General features: G+C 42.6%; 1 protein-coding gene across 3 annotated transcripts in view; it reads right to left on the bottom strand.

The window, feature by feature from the left end:
* SBF2 (SET binding factor 2) overlaps positions 1–15,551 on the bottom strand; it is a 919,918-nt gene that overhangs the window by 355,095 nt on the left and 549,272 nt on the right. The window lies entirely within an intron of this gene.

Genomic DNA, 15,551 nt, shown 5'->3' with positions numbered 1-15,551 from the left:
GGGGGGGAAAATGAGAAGCTCGGTTTTGGTCATATTTAATTTCAGGTGGCGTTGAGACATCCAGGCAGCAATGTCAGACAAGCACGCTGAAACTTTGGTTTGGATGCAAGGTGAGATATCAGGGGTAGAAAGGTAGATTTGGGAGTCATCAGCATAGAGATGGTAGGAAAAGCCATGGGATGAGATTAATGAACCAAGGGAAGAAGTGTAGATAGAAAAGAGGAGGGGACCAAGAACAGAACCCTGAGGTACGCCGACAGGCAGAGGGATAGAAGTAGAAGAGGATCCACCAGAGTGAACACTAAAGGTGCGGAGGGAGAGGTAGGAAGAGAACCAGGAAAGGACAGAGCCCTGGAATCCAAGTGAGGACAGGGTATCGAGAAGTATGCTGTGATCGACAGTGTCAAAAGCAGCGGAAAGATCAAGAAGAATGAGGATGGAATATTGACCTCTGGATTTAGCCAGTAATACAGTGGGGGAAATAAGTATTTGATCCCTTGCTGATTTTGTAAGTTTGCCCACTGACAAAGACATGAGCAGCCCATAATTGAAGGGTAGGTTATTGGTAACAGTGAGAGATAGCACATCACAAATTAAATCCGGAAAATCACATTGTGGAAAGTATATGAATTTATTTGCATTCTGCAGAGGGAAATAAGTATTTAATCCCTCTGGCAAACAAGACCTAATACTTGGTGGCAAAACCCTTGTTGGCAAGCACAGCGGTCAGACGTCTTCTGTAGTTGATGATGAGGTTTGCACACATGTCAGGAGGAATTTTGGTCCACTCCTCTTTGCAGATCATCTTTAAATCATTAAGAGTTCTGGGCTGTCGCTTGGCAACTCGCAGCTTCAGCTCCCTCCATAAGTTTTCAATGGGATTAAGGTCTGGTGACTGGCTAGGCCACTCCATGACCCTAATGTGCTTCTTCCTGAGCCACTCCTTTGTTGCCTTGGCTGTATGTTTTGGGTCATTGTCGTGCTGGAAGACCCAGCCACGACCCATTTTTAAGGCCCTGGCGGAGGGAAGGAGGTTGTCACTCAGAATTGTACGGTACATGGCCCCATCCATTCTCCCATTGATGCGGTGAAGTAGTCCTGTGCCCTTAGCAGAGAAACACCCCCAAAACATAACATTTCCACCTCCATGCTTGACAGTGGGGACGGTGTTCTTTGGGTCATAGGCAGCATTTCTCTTCCTCCAAACACGGCGAGTTGAGTTCATGCCAAAGAGCTCAATTTTTGTCTCATCTGACCACAGCACCTTCTCCCAATCACTCTCGGCATCATCCAGGTGTTCACTGGCAAACTTCAGACGGGCCGTCACATGTGCCTTCCGGAGCAGGGGGACCTTGCGGGCACTGCAGGATTGCAATCCGTTATGTCGTAATGTGTTACCAATGGTTTTCGTGGTGACAGTGGTCCCAGCTGCCTTGAGATCATTGACAAGTTCCCCCCTTGTAGTTGTAGGCTGATTTCTAACCTTCCTCATGATCAAGGATACCCCACGAGGTGAGATTTTGCGTGGAGCCCCAGATCTTTGTCGATTGACAGTCATTTTGTACTTCTTCCATTTTCTTACTATGGCACCAACAGTTGTCTCCTTCTCGCCCAGCGTCTTACTGATGGTTTTGTAGCCCATTCCAGCCTTGTGCAGGTGTATGATCTTGTCCCTGACATCCTTAGACAGCTCCTTGCTCTTGGCCATTTTGTAGAGGTTAGAGTCTGACTGATTCACTGAGTCTGTGGACAGGTGTCTTTCATACAGGTGACCATTGCCGACAGCTGTCTGTCATGCAGGTAACGAGTTGATTTGGAGCATCTACCTGGTCTGTAGGGGCCAGATCTCTTACTGGTTGGTGGGGGATCAAATACTTATTTCCCTCTGCAGAATGCAAATAAATTCATATACTTTCCACAATGTGATTTTCCGGATTTAATTTGTGATGTGCTATCTCTCACTGTTACCAATAACCTACCCTTCAATTATGGGCTGCTCATGTCTTTGTCAGTGGGCAAACTTACAAAATCAGCAAGGGATCAAATACTTATTTCCCCCACTGTAGGTCATTGGAGACTTTAGTAAGCGCAGTTTTGGTTGAGTGGAGAGGGCGAAAACCAGATTGTAATGGGTCAAGAATAGCATGTGAGGAGAGAAAATCAAGGCAGCGGCGGTGAACAGCACGCTCAAGTAATTTGGAGAGAAAAGGAAGGAGGGAGATGGGTCGGTAATTAGAGATAAAATGCCATAAATAAGTAAATATAAACTTTTAATGTTGAGCACCTGATTCTCAAAGTGGACATATTCCAAACACTATAATGAAAATAAAATGATTTTTTCTACCTTTGTTGTCTGGTGACTGTTTTTCTGATCATGCTGGCCCTGTATCTGATTCTGCTGCTATCTGTCCTCTTAACTCCGTTTCTAGGGCTTCCTTTCCATTTATTTCTTTACTTTCCGCCTTTCTTCTTCATTACTTGCCCTACATCTGTAAGTAAAAGCTGGGTCCTACTCCGCAGACTTGACTGTTCAGTGGATCCAGCTTCTGCCTATTTTCTTCATCCATGTGCAGTTTTTTTTCTCCTCTCTTCCTTTTCCCTCATCTCATCTCCTTCCTCATTCTTCCCTCCCCGCCATCCATGTCCAGCTTTTCTTCTCTCTCCCTTCCCTCTCCCCCATCCATGTCCAGCAGCTCTCCTCTCCCCTCCCCTCCATCCATCCATGTCCACCAACCCTCCCCTGCCATCCCCTCCATCCATCCATGTCCACCAACCCTTCTCTCTTCCCTGTTCTCCCCTCCATCCACTCATGTCCAGCAACTCCCCTCTCCCCTCCCCTCCATCAACCCATGTCCAGCAACTCTCCTCTCCCCTGCCCCCTCCAGCCATCCAGACCCAGCGATTCTCTTCTCTCCCCTGCCCCCCTCCAGCCATCCAGGCCCAGCGATTCTCTTCTCTCCCCTGCCCCTCCTTCCAGCCATCCAGACCCAGCGATTCTCTTCTCTCCCCTGCCCCCCCTCCAGCCATCCAGACCCAGCGATTCTCTTCTCTCCCCTGCCCCCCCTTCCAGCCATCCAGACCCAGCGATTCTCTTCTCTCCCCTGCCCCCCCTCCAGCCATACAGACCCAGCGATTCTCTTCTCTCCCCTGCCCCCCCCTCCAGCCATCCAGACCCAGCGATTCTCTTCTCTTCCCTGCACCCCTCCAGCCATCCAGACCCAGTGATTCTCTTCTCTTCCCTGCCCTCCAGCTATCCAGATCCAGCAATTCTCTTCTCTCCCCTGCCCCACTCCAGCCATCCAGACCCAGCGATTCTCTTCTCTCCCCTGCCCCCCTCCAGCCATCCAGACCCAGCGATTCTCTTCTCTCCCCTGCTCCCCCTCCAGCCATCCAGACCCAGTGATTCTCTTCTCTCCCCTGCCCCCCCTCCAGCCATCCATACCGAGTGATTCTCTTCTCTCCCCTGATTACCTCCGTTGAAGTGGCCGAGTCATTGAAAGCCCTGCCCGTTTCTAGCCTTCCCTTTGTGAGTTTGTTCCGTCAGAGTCCCGCCCTCGCGGAAAGAGGGAATGACATCAGAAAGCGGGACTCTGAGGGAACAAATTCACGAAGGGAAGGCTAGAGACAGGCAGGGCTTTCAATGACGTGGCCACTTCGACGGAGCTAATAAAAACGATTTAAACTCCCCCCTCTCCCAAGGGCGGCGCTGGCAAACAAGGGCAGTGGTGGGAGGTGAGGTAAACAGGGTAAGCATGGCTTGTGGTGCCCTCCTGCCATGCTTACCTTGTTTACCGGAGCCGGCTCGATGTGCTGAACAACCGGCTCACAAGATCTTTAAAAAATTAACAACCAGCTCTTGTGAGCCGGTGTGAGCCAGCTCCAGCACACCACTGGCAACAACAATACAGAGATCTGTGGGGAAAAGTCTCTGATGTGCCTTTATTAGAACAACAGTCAGAGTCTGTTGATGTATAATAGCACTTGCCGGCTGGTAATGAGGGTAGGCTGGAGAATGTCTCTGCTCCTGGTGGACAGTTCAAAGAAGGAGGTGTGCAGTGCAGCAGCATCGGTTGGACGGTGGGGGGGAGGGGGGAATTTTTTCCAGAAAACACTGAGACAGGAGGGAAAAGATTGTTATATGCTCCACTTTTACACTAGCTTCTTTTTTGTGATGTTAATATAGAGTGGGCAATTGCTTGACTGTCAATTTTCTCTTAGTGTGTTTGAGATGCAACAATGTGTTCTGTTCTTGTTTCTTGTCTCTGAATCAATAAAGATATTTAAAAAAAAAAAAGAAAGCCTGGATGAGGTGGCAAAAGCAACTTATGAACCTAATGCAATACCACTTTGTATTTCTCATTCCGGAAATGGCGATTGCCATTACGGAATAATGTAAGCCACATTGAGCCTGCAAATAGGTGGGAAAATGTGGTATACAAATGCAACAAATAAATATAATAGCAGTGATAAGACGTAGAGGTAGGCCTGGAAGGAAATGAGGGGGGAGGGGCGAGAAGGCTGGACCCAAGGGAACGGAAGAATAGATGCTGGCCTCCTGAGGATGAGGGGGGAAGATCAGATACCTTGGGGGAAGGGGGTTACAGGGAAGGGGTGATGCTGGACAGGAGGGGGCAGGGGTACACAGAGGAAGATTTGCCTAGGAAGTCAGATACTCTTGAGCTGGCCCTGCACTTTAAACAGATTTTTTTTTAAGACGATTTAATTAGGAACATATATGAAAGACACAAGACTGAAGCCTTGATCATTGGTGTTACTCTTCATGAATTCCAAACTTGTATTAAATCTCTGTACCTTAATGTGTTTGTTATCATATATCCCAGTACTGAAGATTAATGCCTTGAGCATTGGCATTACTGTTCTTAAGTTTCAAACTGGTGCTAATTCATCCTATTTTGAGTCCAATATATGCATGTGCATTTTTCTGGAATAAGAGACAAACTCTCCACATATTTTATTGGTCCCTTGGAGCAATGAGTTACACAGGAATGTTCAGTGTTGAGTACAGCTATAATGGGTAACTTATTAGTTCTGGAATTCAATTTTCCTTAGCCAACAGATTTATGAAAACAAAATTCTCTGTAGCAGACAACAGTGTATCTAAGACAAAACTTATATATCTAACATTATTGATAAAAAACCATACATTTGGCACATTTCTTATATCACATAATTCTTACGTCCTCAGCTAAGGTTTTTTTTTTTTTTAACTCTCTGAGGACATTACATTTTTGTTTCTGCTCTGTCATTTCTGTAACTTGTGATGTGCAGATAACTAATGATACTCAGGAGTAAATGTCTCCTATTGTAGCACTTACTGGATGAATTGGTTCTGAATATCTAGGCTAACAATTTGCATTGCCTCAACTGAAAAAAAATTGTTCATATCATACCATAGCCAATATTTTATTGGCTATGATAACACATGACTGCAGTGCACAATGAACTGCTTGAGGGCAAATTGTGTCCTGGTAACAAATTTGTCAAACATTCTTTCTATTCTTTACACTTGTAGCCTGCCTTATTGGTCCGAGAGGACCACAAAAGTGTCTTACAATACATTCAAAATAATATATACTTATATAAATATAGCATATTAAAAATAAAACAAAATGAATTATGACAAAATCTAAACACAACTAAAACGACAAAAACCACCACTAATAATGCCACCCTATTTCCGGCACCGCAGATAATCAGACCTGATTTTCTAGTGCAGGGTTTACCTGGCAATAATCAGACACTGCTTCCAAGAGTGCCCTTTAATTGCTTACCAATGGGGTCGCACTTTGGGGGAAGTTTTATCTTACACTCGTATACACTATCCTGACAGCTTTGAAGTTTAGGGTTAACAAAAATGCGGCAATTGCCAATGGTATGATTCCACCATAAAGGGTGTAGTTTGGCAATTGTCTCATTGCGGTAGAACCATAGATTTAAGATGTAATACCACTTGTGATTCTTTCAATGTTGTTTATGCAATTATATGTCCTTGCAATTTAATATATGTAGGTAGATCTAGGGCCCTTTTTACTAAGACATGCTGTAGGCACGCTAGCGTTTTTAACGTGTGCTAAAAATTAAGGCACACTAACACTAGAGGCACCCATAGTGTGTCCCTAGCATTAGCACACAGTAAAAATGGTGGCGCACCTTAGTAAACAGGACCCCTAGGGGAGCCGGTTGATATTGTGTATCTGGATTTTCAAAAGGCGTTTGACAAGGTACCTCATGAAAGGCTACAGAGGAAATTGGATGGTCATGGGATAGGAGGAAATGTCCTATTGTGGATTAAAAACTGGTTGAAGGATAGGAAACAGAGAGTGGGGTTAAATGGGCAGTATTCACAATGGAGAAGGGTAGTTAGTGGGGTTCCTCAGGGGTCTGTGCTAGGACCGCTGCTTTTTAATATATTTATAAATGATTTAGAGATGGGAGTAACTAGCGAGGTAATTAAATTTGCTGATGACACAAAGTTATTCAAAGTCGTTAACTCGTGACAGGATTGTGAAAAATTACAGAAGGACCTTACGAGACTGGGAAGACTGGGCGGCTAAATGGCAGATGACGTTTATTGTGAGCAAGTGCAAGATGATGCATTTGGGGAAAAAAGAACCCGAATTATAGCTACGTCATGCAAGGTTCCACGTTAGGAGTTACGGACCAAGAAAGGGATCTGGGTGTTGTCATCGATAATACACTGAAACCTTCTGCTCAGTGTGCTACTGTGGCTAGGAAAGCGAATAGAATGTTTGGTATTATTAGGAAATGTATGGAAAACAAATTTAAAACAAATCGGAGAAAATATTTCTTCACCCAATGCATAATTAAACTCTGGAATTGGTTGCCGGAGAACGTGGTGGAGGCGGTTAGCTTGGCAGAGTTTAAAAAGGGGTTAGACGGTTTCCTAAAGGACAAGTCTATAAACCGCTACTAAATGGACTTGGGAAAAATCCATAGTTCTAGAAATAACATGTATAGTATGTCTGTACATTTGGGAAGCTTGCCAGGTGCCCTTGGCCTGGATTTGCCGCTGTCGTGGACAGGATGCTGGGCTCGATGGACCCTTGGTCTTTTCCCAGTGTGGCATTACTTATGTACTTTTGTACCTGCTTGCTGTCACCATTGCAGCTCCAAACAGCAGATCAGGTCACAGCCTAAAAATAATAACTGGCGAATAGAATGTTAGGTATTATTAGGAAAGGTATGGAAAACAGGTGTGAGGATGTTATAATGCCGTTGTATCGCTCCATGGTGCGACCGCACCTTGAGTATTGTGTTCAATTCTGGTTGCCGCATCTCAAGAAAGATATAGTAGAATTGGAAAAGGTGCAGCGAAGGGCAAGTAAAATGATAGCGGGGATGGGACGACATCCCTATGAAGAAAGACTAAGGAGGCTAGGGCTTTTCAGCTTGGAGAAGAGACGGCTGAGGGGAGACATGATACAGGTATATAAAATAATGAGTGGAGTGGAACAGGTGGATGTGAAGCGTCTGTTCACGCTTTCCAAAAATACTAGGACTAGGGGGCATGCGATGATACTACAGTGTAGTAAATTTAATACAAATCAGAGAAAAGTTTTCTTCACCCAACGCATAATTAAACTCTGGAATTCGTTGCCGAAGAACGTGGTGAAGGCGGTTAGCTTAGCAGAGTTTAAAAATGGGTTAGACGGTTTCCTAAAGGACAAGTCCATAAACCACTACTAAATGGACTTGGGAAAAATCCACAATTCCAGGAATAACATGTATAGAATGTTTGTATGTTTGGGAAGCTTGCCAGGTGCCCTTGGCCTGGATTGGACGCTGTCATGGACAGGATGCTGTGCTCGATGGACCCTTGGTCTTTTCCCAGTGTGGCATTACTTATGTACTTATGTAGTCAATCTGTAAAAATTATGTAAAATGAGCATAAGTCTCGTCTAGTACAGAAAGTGCTTAATGCCTTCTATGATGTCTCACTGGGTCCAAAAGAGCATTCTGTAAATGACATCAGATGGCGGATAACTGACAGGATTGAAATAGTTTGGGAGGGAGGGAATATTGAATATTTTCTGAATTTAGAAGAGCAGCATTGGATTTATGATCTGAATCTCAGAAGGGATGAACTTAGAAGTTGATTGGTTCTCCCTTTTGTGAAACTTGGTTTTATTTATTTATAGCATTTATATCCCACAATATTCCCACCCATGGGCAGGCTCAATGTGGCGTACAACAGTCTATAAAAACATACAACAATTCAGCAAACAAACAATCAATGTCATAAAAGGGTAAGGGAAAAAGCTAAGGAGGGAAAAGGGGGAAACAGTAGGGGTGAACAAAGTGTCGCTACGTCAGCTGGAATTCAGAAGGAAGAGATGCCAGGCGGGTTAATGATTGAATGAGTTATGTGATTAAAAGGTTGGCGTCTTAGTTGGAGAGACATCTTGAATGTATTATAAGACAGAAGCTTTAGAATAAAGTTTTTTCAGCAGTTTATGAGGTACTGTTGTTGATTATATTTATATATATTTTTAATGAGCATTGGTAGGTTAGAATTTAATTGTATTTTTTGCAGTAGGACCAAGTCCTGATACTGCAGAGGCAAAACATGGCCCGTGTTGGCTGGGGTCTTATAGCGGCTTGCATTTATAAAAGATAAGTGCTTTTCATAGCTCGCTGCAATGGAAATTTGTTGATCCTTCAGTTGATCCTTTAGTTTTATTGCATAGGTTAAATTTTGCTTGAATTTATGTGTGTTCATGCTATTTTTTATAAATTGTATATCTGAACACTGTGTTCATTCTTATTTTGTAACTTGCAGTGAACTGTATTGGTATTTCTTCTAATTAAGGTCCCCTTTTATAAAGCCTTGCTAGTGGCTACCACGTGGCAATGCCAACATGTCCCATTCAAACGGGCTGTGTTGGCATTACTGCACAGATAGCTGCTAGTATGGCTTTGTAAAAGGGGGCCTAAGTTTTATTGTATAGGTTAAATTGTACTTGAATTTATGTGTTATTTTTTATAAATTGTATATCTGAACACCATGTTCACTCTTTTATTTTGTAACCCGTAGTGAACTGTATTGGTATTTGTGGGCTATAAGTTCTGTATAAAATAAGTCCTGTATAAAATTAAAATAAAATCTGTAAAATGTTTCTACTCTTTTCAGAGCACTTTTTAAAAGCCTGCCTTTTCCCGACTACAGCATAAACAAAGAAAAAACAGCTTTAAAATATAATTTATACTTCTTTCTGTAATCCCTGCTCTAATTTAAACCTCATTGAATGCTCGCTTGAGATGCTAATTAGCTGAGCTAAATCCCATTTCCAGACCTCCTATGAGCAAACCGTTTGATTTTTATTAATGCTTGATCCCTACATGATGGATTGCTCCTATTCATGGTTTTATAGTGTCTCAGCAAACTCTTCTTGCAGTGACCTTGGGTGACAGGACTCTTAAGTCACTGCATCCAGAGCAGGGTTTCCCAAATTGTTGGTCTACTACTACTACTATTTAGCATTTGGCATTACTGGTCATGACCCTTCTGCATTTGCGATTGTGACCCTGGCTGGAAATACAAGGGCATGTCATTCAGATGTGCCTTGGTGGGGTAATGGCCAAAAAAAGATTGGTAAGCTCGAGTCCAGAGGTTGATGTACTTTACATGGAAGATTCTCTACAGATATGTGGAGAGAAGTCCTTCTGTAGATTTCTAAGTAGCAGCATTTTCTCGGCTTTGAAATACTCTCAAAAGTATTCAGATAATCTTTTTGTGCTCATGGCGACACTCAAGCACAATGATTGAGCTCTTTTTGACTGTGATCAGGATCCAGGCATAAGGAACACTTGGGGCCCCTTTTACTAAGTCACGTAGGCACCTACACATGCCAAAATGGACTTACCGCCCGATTCTTGTGGTAATTTCATTTTTGGCGCGCGTCCACTACACGTGTCTGAAAAATAATTTTTATTTTCGGACACGTGTAGCGGATGTGCACCAAGTGACATCTGACGGGCGCAGGTCTTTACTGCACAAATTCTTTACCGCTAGGTCTATGGCTGGCAGTAAGGTCAGAGACCCAAAATGGATGCACGGCAATTTTGATTTTGCCGCATGTCCATTTTCGGGGGGGGGGGGGGGGGGGGGGGAGGGGGAGAAAAAAAAAGGCCTTTTTAACAGGCGCGCTGAAAAATGATTCTGCGTGCTCCCAAAACCCGCGCCTACACTACTGAAAGACACTTTTCAGTGCGCCTTTGTAAAAGGACCCCTTGGTAAGCATGTCAAAATTCTAAATCTTTCTACTGCATTTCAGACAGTGTTTAAATCCCACCTTTGGCATCATAAATAATGCTCTTAAAAAAAAAAAAAAAAAAGAAAACATAGAAGTAACTATGAAATAGCATCAAAGAAACAACAAATTACAGAGATTTTAAGCACTGGAGACCTCTGTGTGCAGGAAGAGCCGTGGATGCTCAGAATTTTATACTACAATGTGATTTTTGGGAGAACACTTCCGTCCTGGCACCATCGGATGACATCACCCTCCTGTGTGCCTGACTCAATCTTGCTTGTCGATGGAAGAGGGTTTCTATACATGGAACTACTCCCCACATAATTAAATGAAAAGAAATGTTAGTAATTCCGCCCTTACATTTTAGGCACAGAAACATAAAGAGTGTCTGTTAAGAGACAACTAATAGCAGATTATTTTCAAAAGGATAACCTTTTCCACAGAGAAGCATGTTAGTCATCAATTCAGTGCTAGTCATCTGAAAGAGTTTTGCTGAACATGGCCCCAAGATAACAGAATGTTAATTTATTTACTTTCTTTTGAAAGGAAAATGTACACTATAGATCTTTCATCTCAGGAAGTCAAAAGTATGCTGGAAGAAACTTCCATAAATCAGAAAAAGAAGACAAACATTTTTGGACATATAACTTTGTGAAGCTCAACTGTTAACTGTTAATTACTTTAAGTACTGGGTTTTAAAATCTGATCTACAATCTCTACGTACAGAATACTGCAGATGTTTGGGGGGGGCTCATATGAATGCAAAAGGGAACAAAGACAGGCTTCAGAAGTTGCTAGAATTTGTAAAAGAAGTAGAACCCCTGAAATAATAACCTAAGCTAAAACTGTAGAGGTAAATATTCAGCTGGTGCAATCACTATATTAAATTAAGTGCTGGCACCAGGGCTCCCCAAAAAAAGAGTATGCGTAAGAAACAAAAGACAAAAAACAGTGCTCTGTATTTGTATAAAAGAAATGTTAATATCATATAGTGGTGACACAAAAACCTAATGTATTTCGCCAATAAACTGCATCAGGGAATAAGGTCACAAACTAAGCGACTACAGACAATGTGTAATCATTCCTGAAATAATACAAATATTCCACTTTCTGAATATATGGATGATGTACCTTTTCATGAAATGTGTTTCCCTAAAATTTCTGTTCACCGTCAACCAATCCTTTCTAATCTAAACTTGAATAAAAATGATGTGGCTCCCTTCCAAGGAATAAATAAAAAGGCAGTGGGGTGTGTGCAAGTTTCCTGGTAGCAGTGTCTTGACAATTCCAGGAAACACACTGCGCCCCCCCTACCCCTATTAGTATCTGTCTGCACTTGGGGCTGGCCCAATCACCAGAAAGACTAGGCTTCCACCTAGGGCGGCAATGATGTGGCAGTTGAGGAGTCTACACAAGATTCATTGCGCTGGCTCAGGGCTTTGAGTATCCACACATGCTCAAGGCCTGATAGATCCTGTTCTCTCTAAAACAGGAAGTTTAGAGGGGAAGGGACCAGGCAGGCCTTGAGCATGCTTGGGTGCTCAAAAGCCCTGTGCCAGTCATGATTAGTCTTCTCTAGATGTGCCTGACTGCTGCTCTGGCATTGTCCTTGGCCCAGAAGTGGTAGGGAAGGCAAGGAAACTGCTGAACACTTTCTGGTGTGGTGGGGTGGGGGATGGGGAATGAGATGCTGAACACCGTAGGAAGGGGAGGTAGGGAAGGAGAGAGATACCAGACCCCTCAGGGGTGGGGAGAAGGAGAGAGGTGAAGGGAGGTGGAGGGAAAGAAAATGATGCTGGAGAAGGGGAGGTAGGGAAGGAGAGAGATGCTGAACCCTTTAGGACGGGAAGGAGAGAGATGCTGAACTGTAGCAGGGAAGGGTAAAAGTGAATCGATTTTTCACTCTTTCAAAAAGTACAAAGACCAAGGGACTGAAATTTCATGGAAAGTATAGTTAAGCTCTGAACTCACTGCCGCGGAGTGGTTAGCATATATGGGTTTAAAAAAAGGTTTGGACAGGTTTTTGGAGGAAAAGTCCATAGTCTGTTATTCAGATGGACATGGGGAAGCCACCGCTTGCCCCGGGATTGGTAACATGGAATGTTGCTACTATATTTAGTTTTCTGCCAGGTACTTGTGATCTGGACTGGCCACTATTGGAAGCAGAATACTGGGCTAGATGGACCACTGGTCTGACCCAGTATGGCTATTGTTATGTTCTTATGGGAGAAGCTGGATATGTGTGGGTGGTGGGCACACAGCTGAAGGTTCACCTAGGGTGTCACAGAGCCTTAAGGCAGGCTCTGCCTGCGTGTGCAGTGGTGTGCAGTGGAAGCAGCCATTTCACAAAGATATAAGTTGAACTACTGAATGGAGGAAATTCAGCAACTTACACATATGAGTGCGACACTTACACATATAAATTGATATTTCACTACTTACACATATATGCCTGGTATTTTGCAAAATATACATGTATATCTGCTGCTAATTGTGAACAGAGGCCGCAATCTTTATTATTTTCATTTGAAAGGGGAAGCACACGACAGGGGATTAAGGAAAGTGAACTCCCTTAATCCCTTCTGTAAAAGGTTAGCTCAAACTTGCACTTTAGACAAACATACATGGGAGGCAGCAGCTGTAAATCCCGACGTTGAAACACTAGGACATACATGTGCATTCCCTTTATGAAATGGGAAATACAGAAGTATACTTTTGACGTGCTCAAACCACACCCCTAACAATACAAAAACCCCCAAGCAGAGGGCAAATTTGGTACAAGCATAAAACTAGAACTCCTCTGTAAGATAATGGTGGAACTGGTGACAACAACCTTCCCTCACATAAACATTTTATATTAAAGATGGGAGACGAACCAGCAGCCATAAAATGTATCTAATATGCGATAATGGGACTTGGAATGGACATTTCATAGATGGCATAAAATCATCTGTGGCATGGTATATATCCCTAGCTCTGTTGGGGCATTCCAGCACATGCTTGAACAGTATTAGAAAAAGCTGTAAATTGAATTATATTATGTGGTGGAACGTTTGTTTTAACAGTTAAATAAGAAAGAGTGGCGGCAGAAAATTTGGGTTCTGTTCTGTCCTTTTTCAAAATATGGTCACCACTATATAAATATATGTCATCTTTGTAACAATTTATCCTTCATGATACTATATTCCTTTATTTTGTTTACAATAATAGTGTTGTCTATATCAAGTTTAACTCTGTAGACGCATACATTGTTTTGTCATGTTATGGTATGGTATGCTATGTTATCCTCTTTTTTCCCTTTTTTTACTGTTTTTGTATGCATTGATGGAAATGAATACAAATTTTTGAACAAAAAAAGAAAAAGAAAAAAAGCTGTTGGATGCGTTTTATGTTTGTATCAAACTATGGCCCCAGCATGCTCCCTTGATGTTTATAAGTGGTGAGGATTTATACATGTAAATACTGGTTGTCTGAAATTGAATTTGATATGTGTAAGAAATATACACACATAAATGACAGTATTTACAAACGTAAATCACAAATAGGGTTTCTAAAATAAGGATCTTAGGGGCTGATGCTCAAAACCTAATGCTGGCATTAGAGGCACTTAGCACCAGATTAGCATGAACATTAATGTGCACAGAGTGTTCAGAAGGAAACAACATGCACGCCAAAGATGTCCGGATATGGTATTTAAAAGTAGTCAAACAGATGTTAATGAGGTCATTTCATATTCCCTCCCAATGCTCAAAGAACAGCGCAGATACAAATGATGCCATTTAACACTGGAAAACTTACCACCAGCTCAGGGGTGGCATTGAAGATTTATTTATTTATTGCATTTGTATCCTACATTTTCCCACCTCTTTGCAGGCTCAATGTGGCTTACATTATGCCGTAATGGCGATCGCCATTACCGGAATAAGAAATACAGAATGGTATTGCATTAAAGTTCATAAGTGACAGAGTATTTTTAGCAGTCAGGTATAGAGAGTTCATTTCTGGAATGAGAAATAAAGTAGTATTGCATTAAAGTTCATTATTGAGGGTATAGAGGGTTCGGTTTTGTCCAGTTCTGGTATAAGTTTCGTTGTCTGGTATTTAGGATGGATCATTGTGGTATGCCTTTTAGAACAGGTTGGTTTTTAGTGATTTTCAGAAGTTTATTAGGTCGTGCATTGTTTTTATCATGTTTGGTAGTGCATTCCATAGTTGCGTGCTTATGTAGGAGAAGCTGGATGCATATGTTTTTATATTTTAGTCCTTTGCAGCTAGGGTAGTGGAGATTCAGGAATGTGCGTGCTGACTTTTTTGAGTTCCTGGTTGGTAGATCTATGAGGTCATGTAGACCGGGGCCTCGCCGTGAATAATTTTATGAACCAGGGTGCAATACGTTCTTTAAGTGGATTCTTTAAGAAGATTTTGAAGAGAGGATTTTTTCAGTATTTCTTTTAGAAATGGAAGGAAGCTCGTGCAGCCTATAAATGCTGATAGTGAGAAATAAATGTGTGCGAGTCTGAGCAAAATCGAAAGTGTAAGCACACAACGGAAGCCTAGTGGTAAGTGCAGTGGACTTTGATCTCGGGGAACTGGGTTTGATTCCTACTGCAGCACCCTGTAACTCTGGGCAAGTCACTTAACCCTTCATTGCCCCGGGTACAAATAAGTACCTGTATATACTATGTAAACCGCTTTGAATGTAGTTGCAAAAACCACAGAAAGGTGGTATATCAAGTCCCATTCCCCCTTAAATATGAGCCTTTCAAGTGAAAACAATTTTTAAAATGCTTATATTTAAAGACACAGAACAATGGCGCTGATGTGTGCTTGCAGTTCTGATATTGCCTGGGTATGTGCACAACAGCTACGCTTACTGCGAAACACTTGTGTGCATGCACAGGCATGGTCCTCTCCTTGTTTTTGCTTTCATTGCATGCATATAATTTGAATACCATTTTCTTTGAGCATTGAAGATCTAGGTTTCTGTGCTGTTCTTACACTATGGAGTCTGCGTAGTTGACTTTAGCGTTGAATCTTTGAGTATTGGGGCCTTAGTGTATAAGAAACAGCCTATATCACAAGAATTCTACTAAAAAAAAAAAGTCTACTGATCTATGCTGTGCAAAGGGAAGCTTGGCCTTTTTATCAAACTATTCAGCCTACATGGGGGCCCTTTTACTAAGGTGCGTAGGTGCCTAAGCACATTCAATGTGCGCCAATTAGGAACTACCACCTGGCTACCGCGTGCCCCGGGTG

This window comes from Microcaecilia unicolor, chromosome 4 (genome assembly GCF_901765095.1).
Source record: "Microcaecilia unicolor chromosome 4, aMicUni1.1, whole genome shotgun sequence".
Lineage (NCBI taxonomy): Eukaryota > Metazoa > Chordata > Amphibia > Gymnophiona > Siphonopidae > Microcaecilia > Microcaecilia unicolor.
Note: the sequence above shows the minus strand (reverse complement) of the source record. Positions and strands in the feature narration are given on the sequence as shown.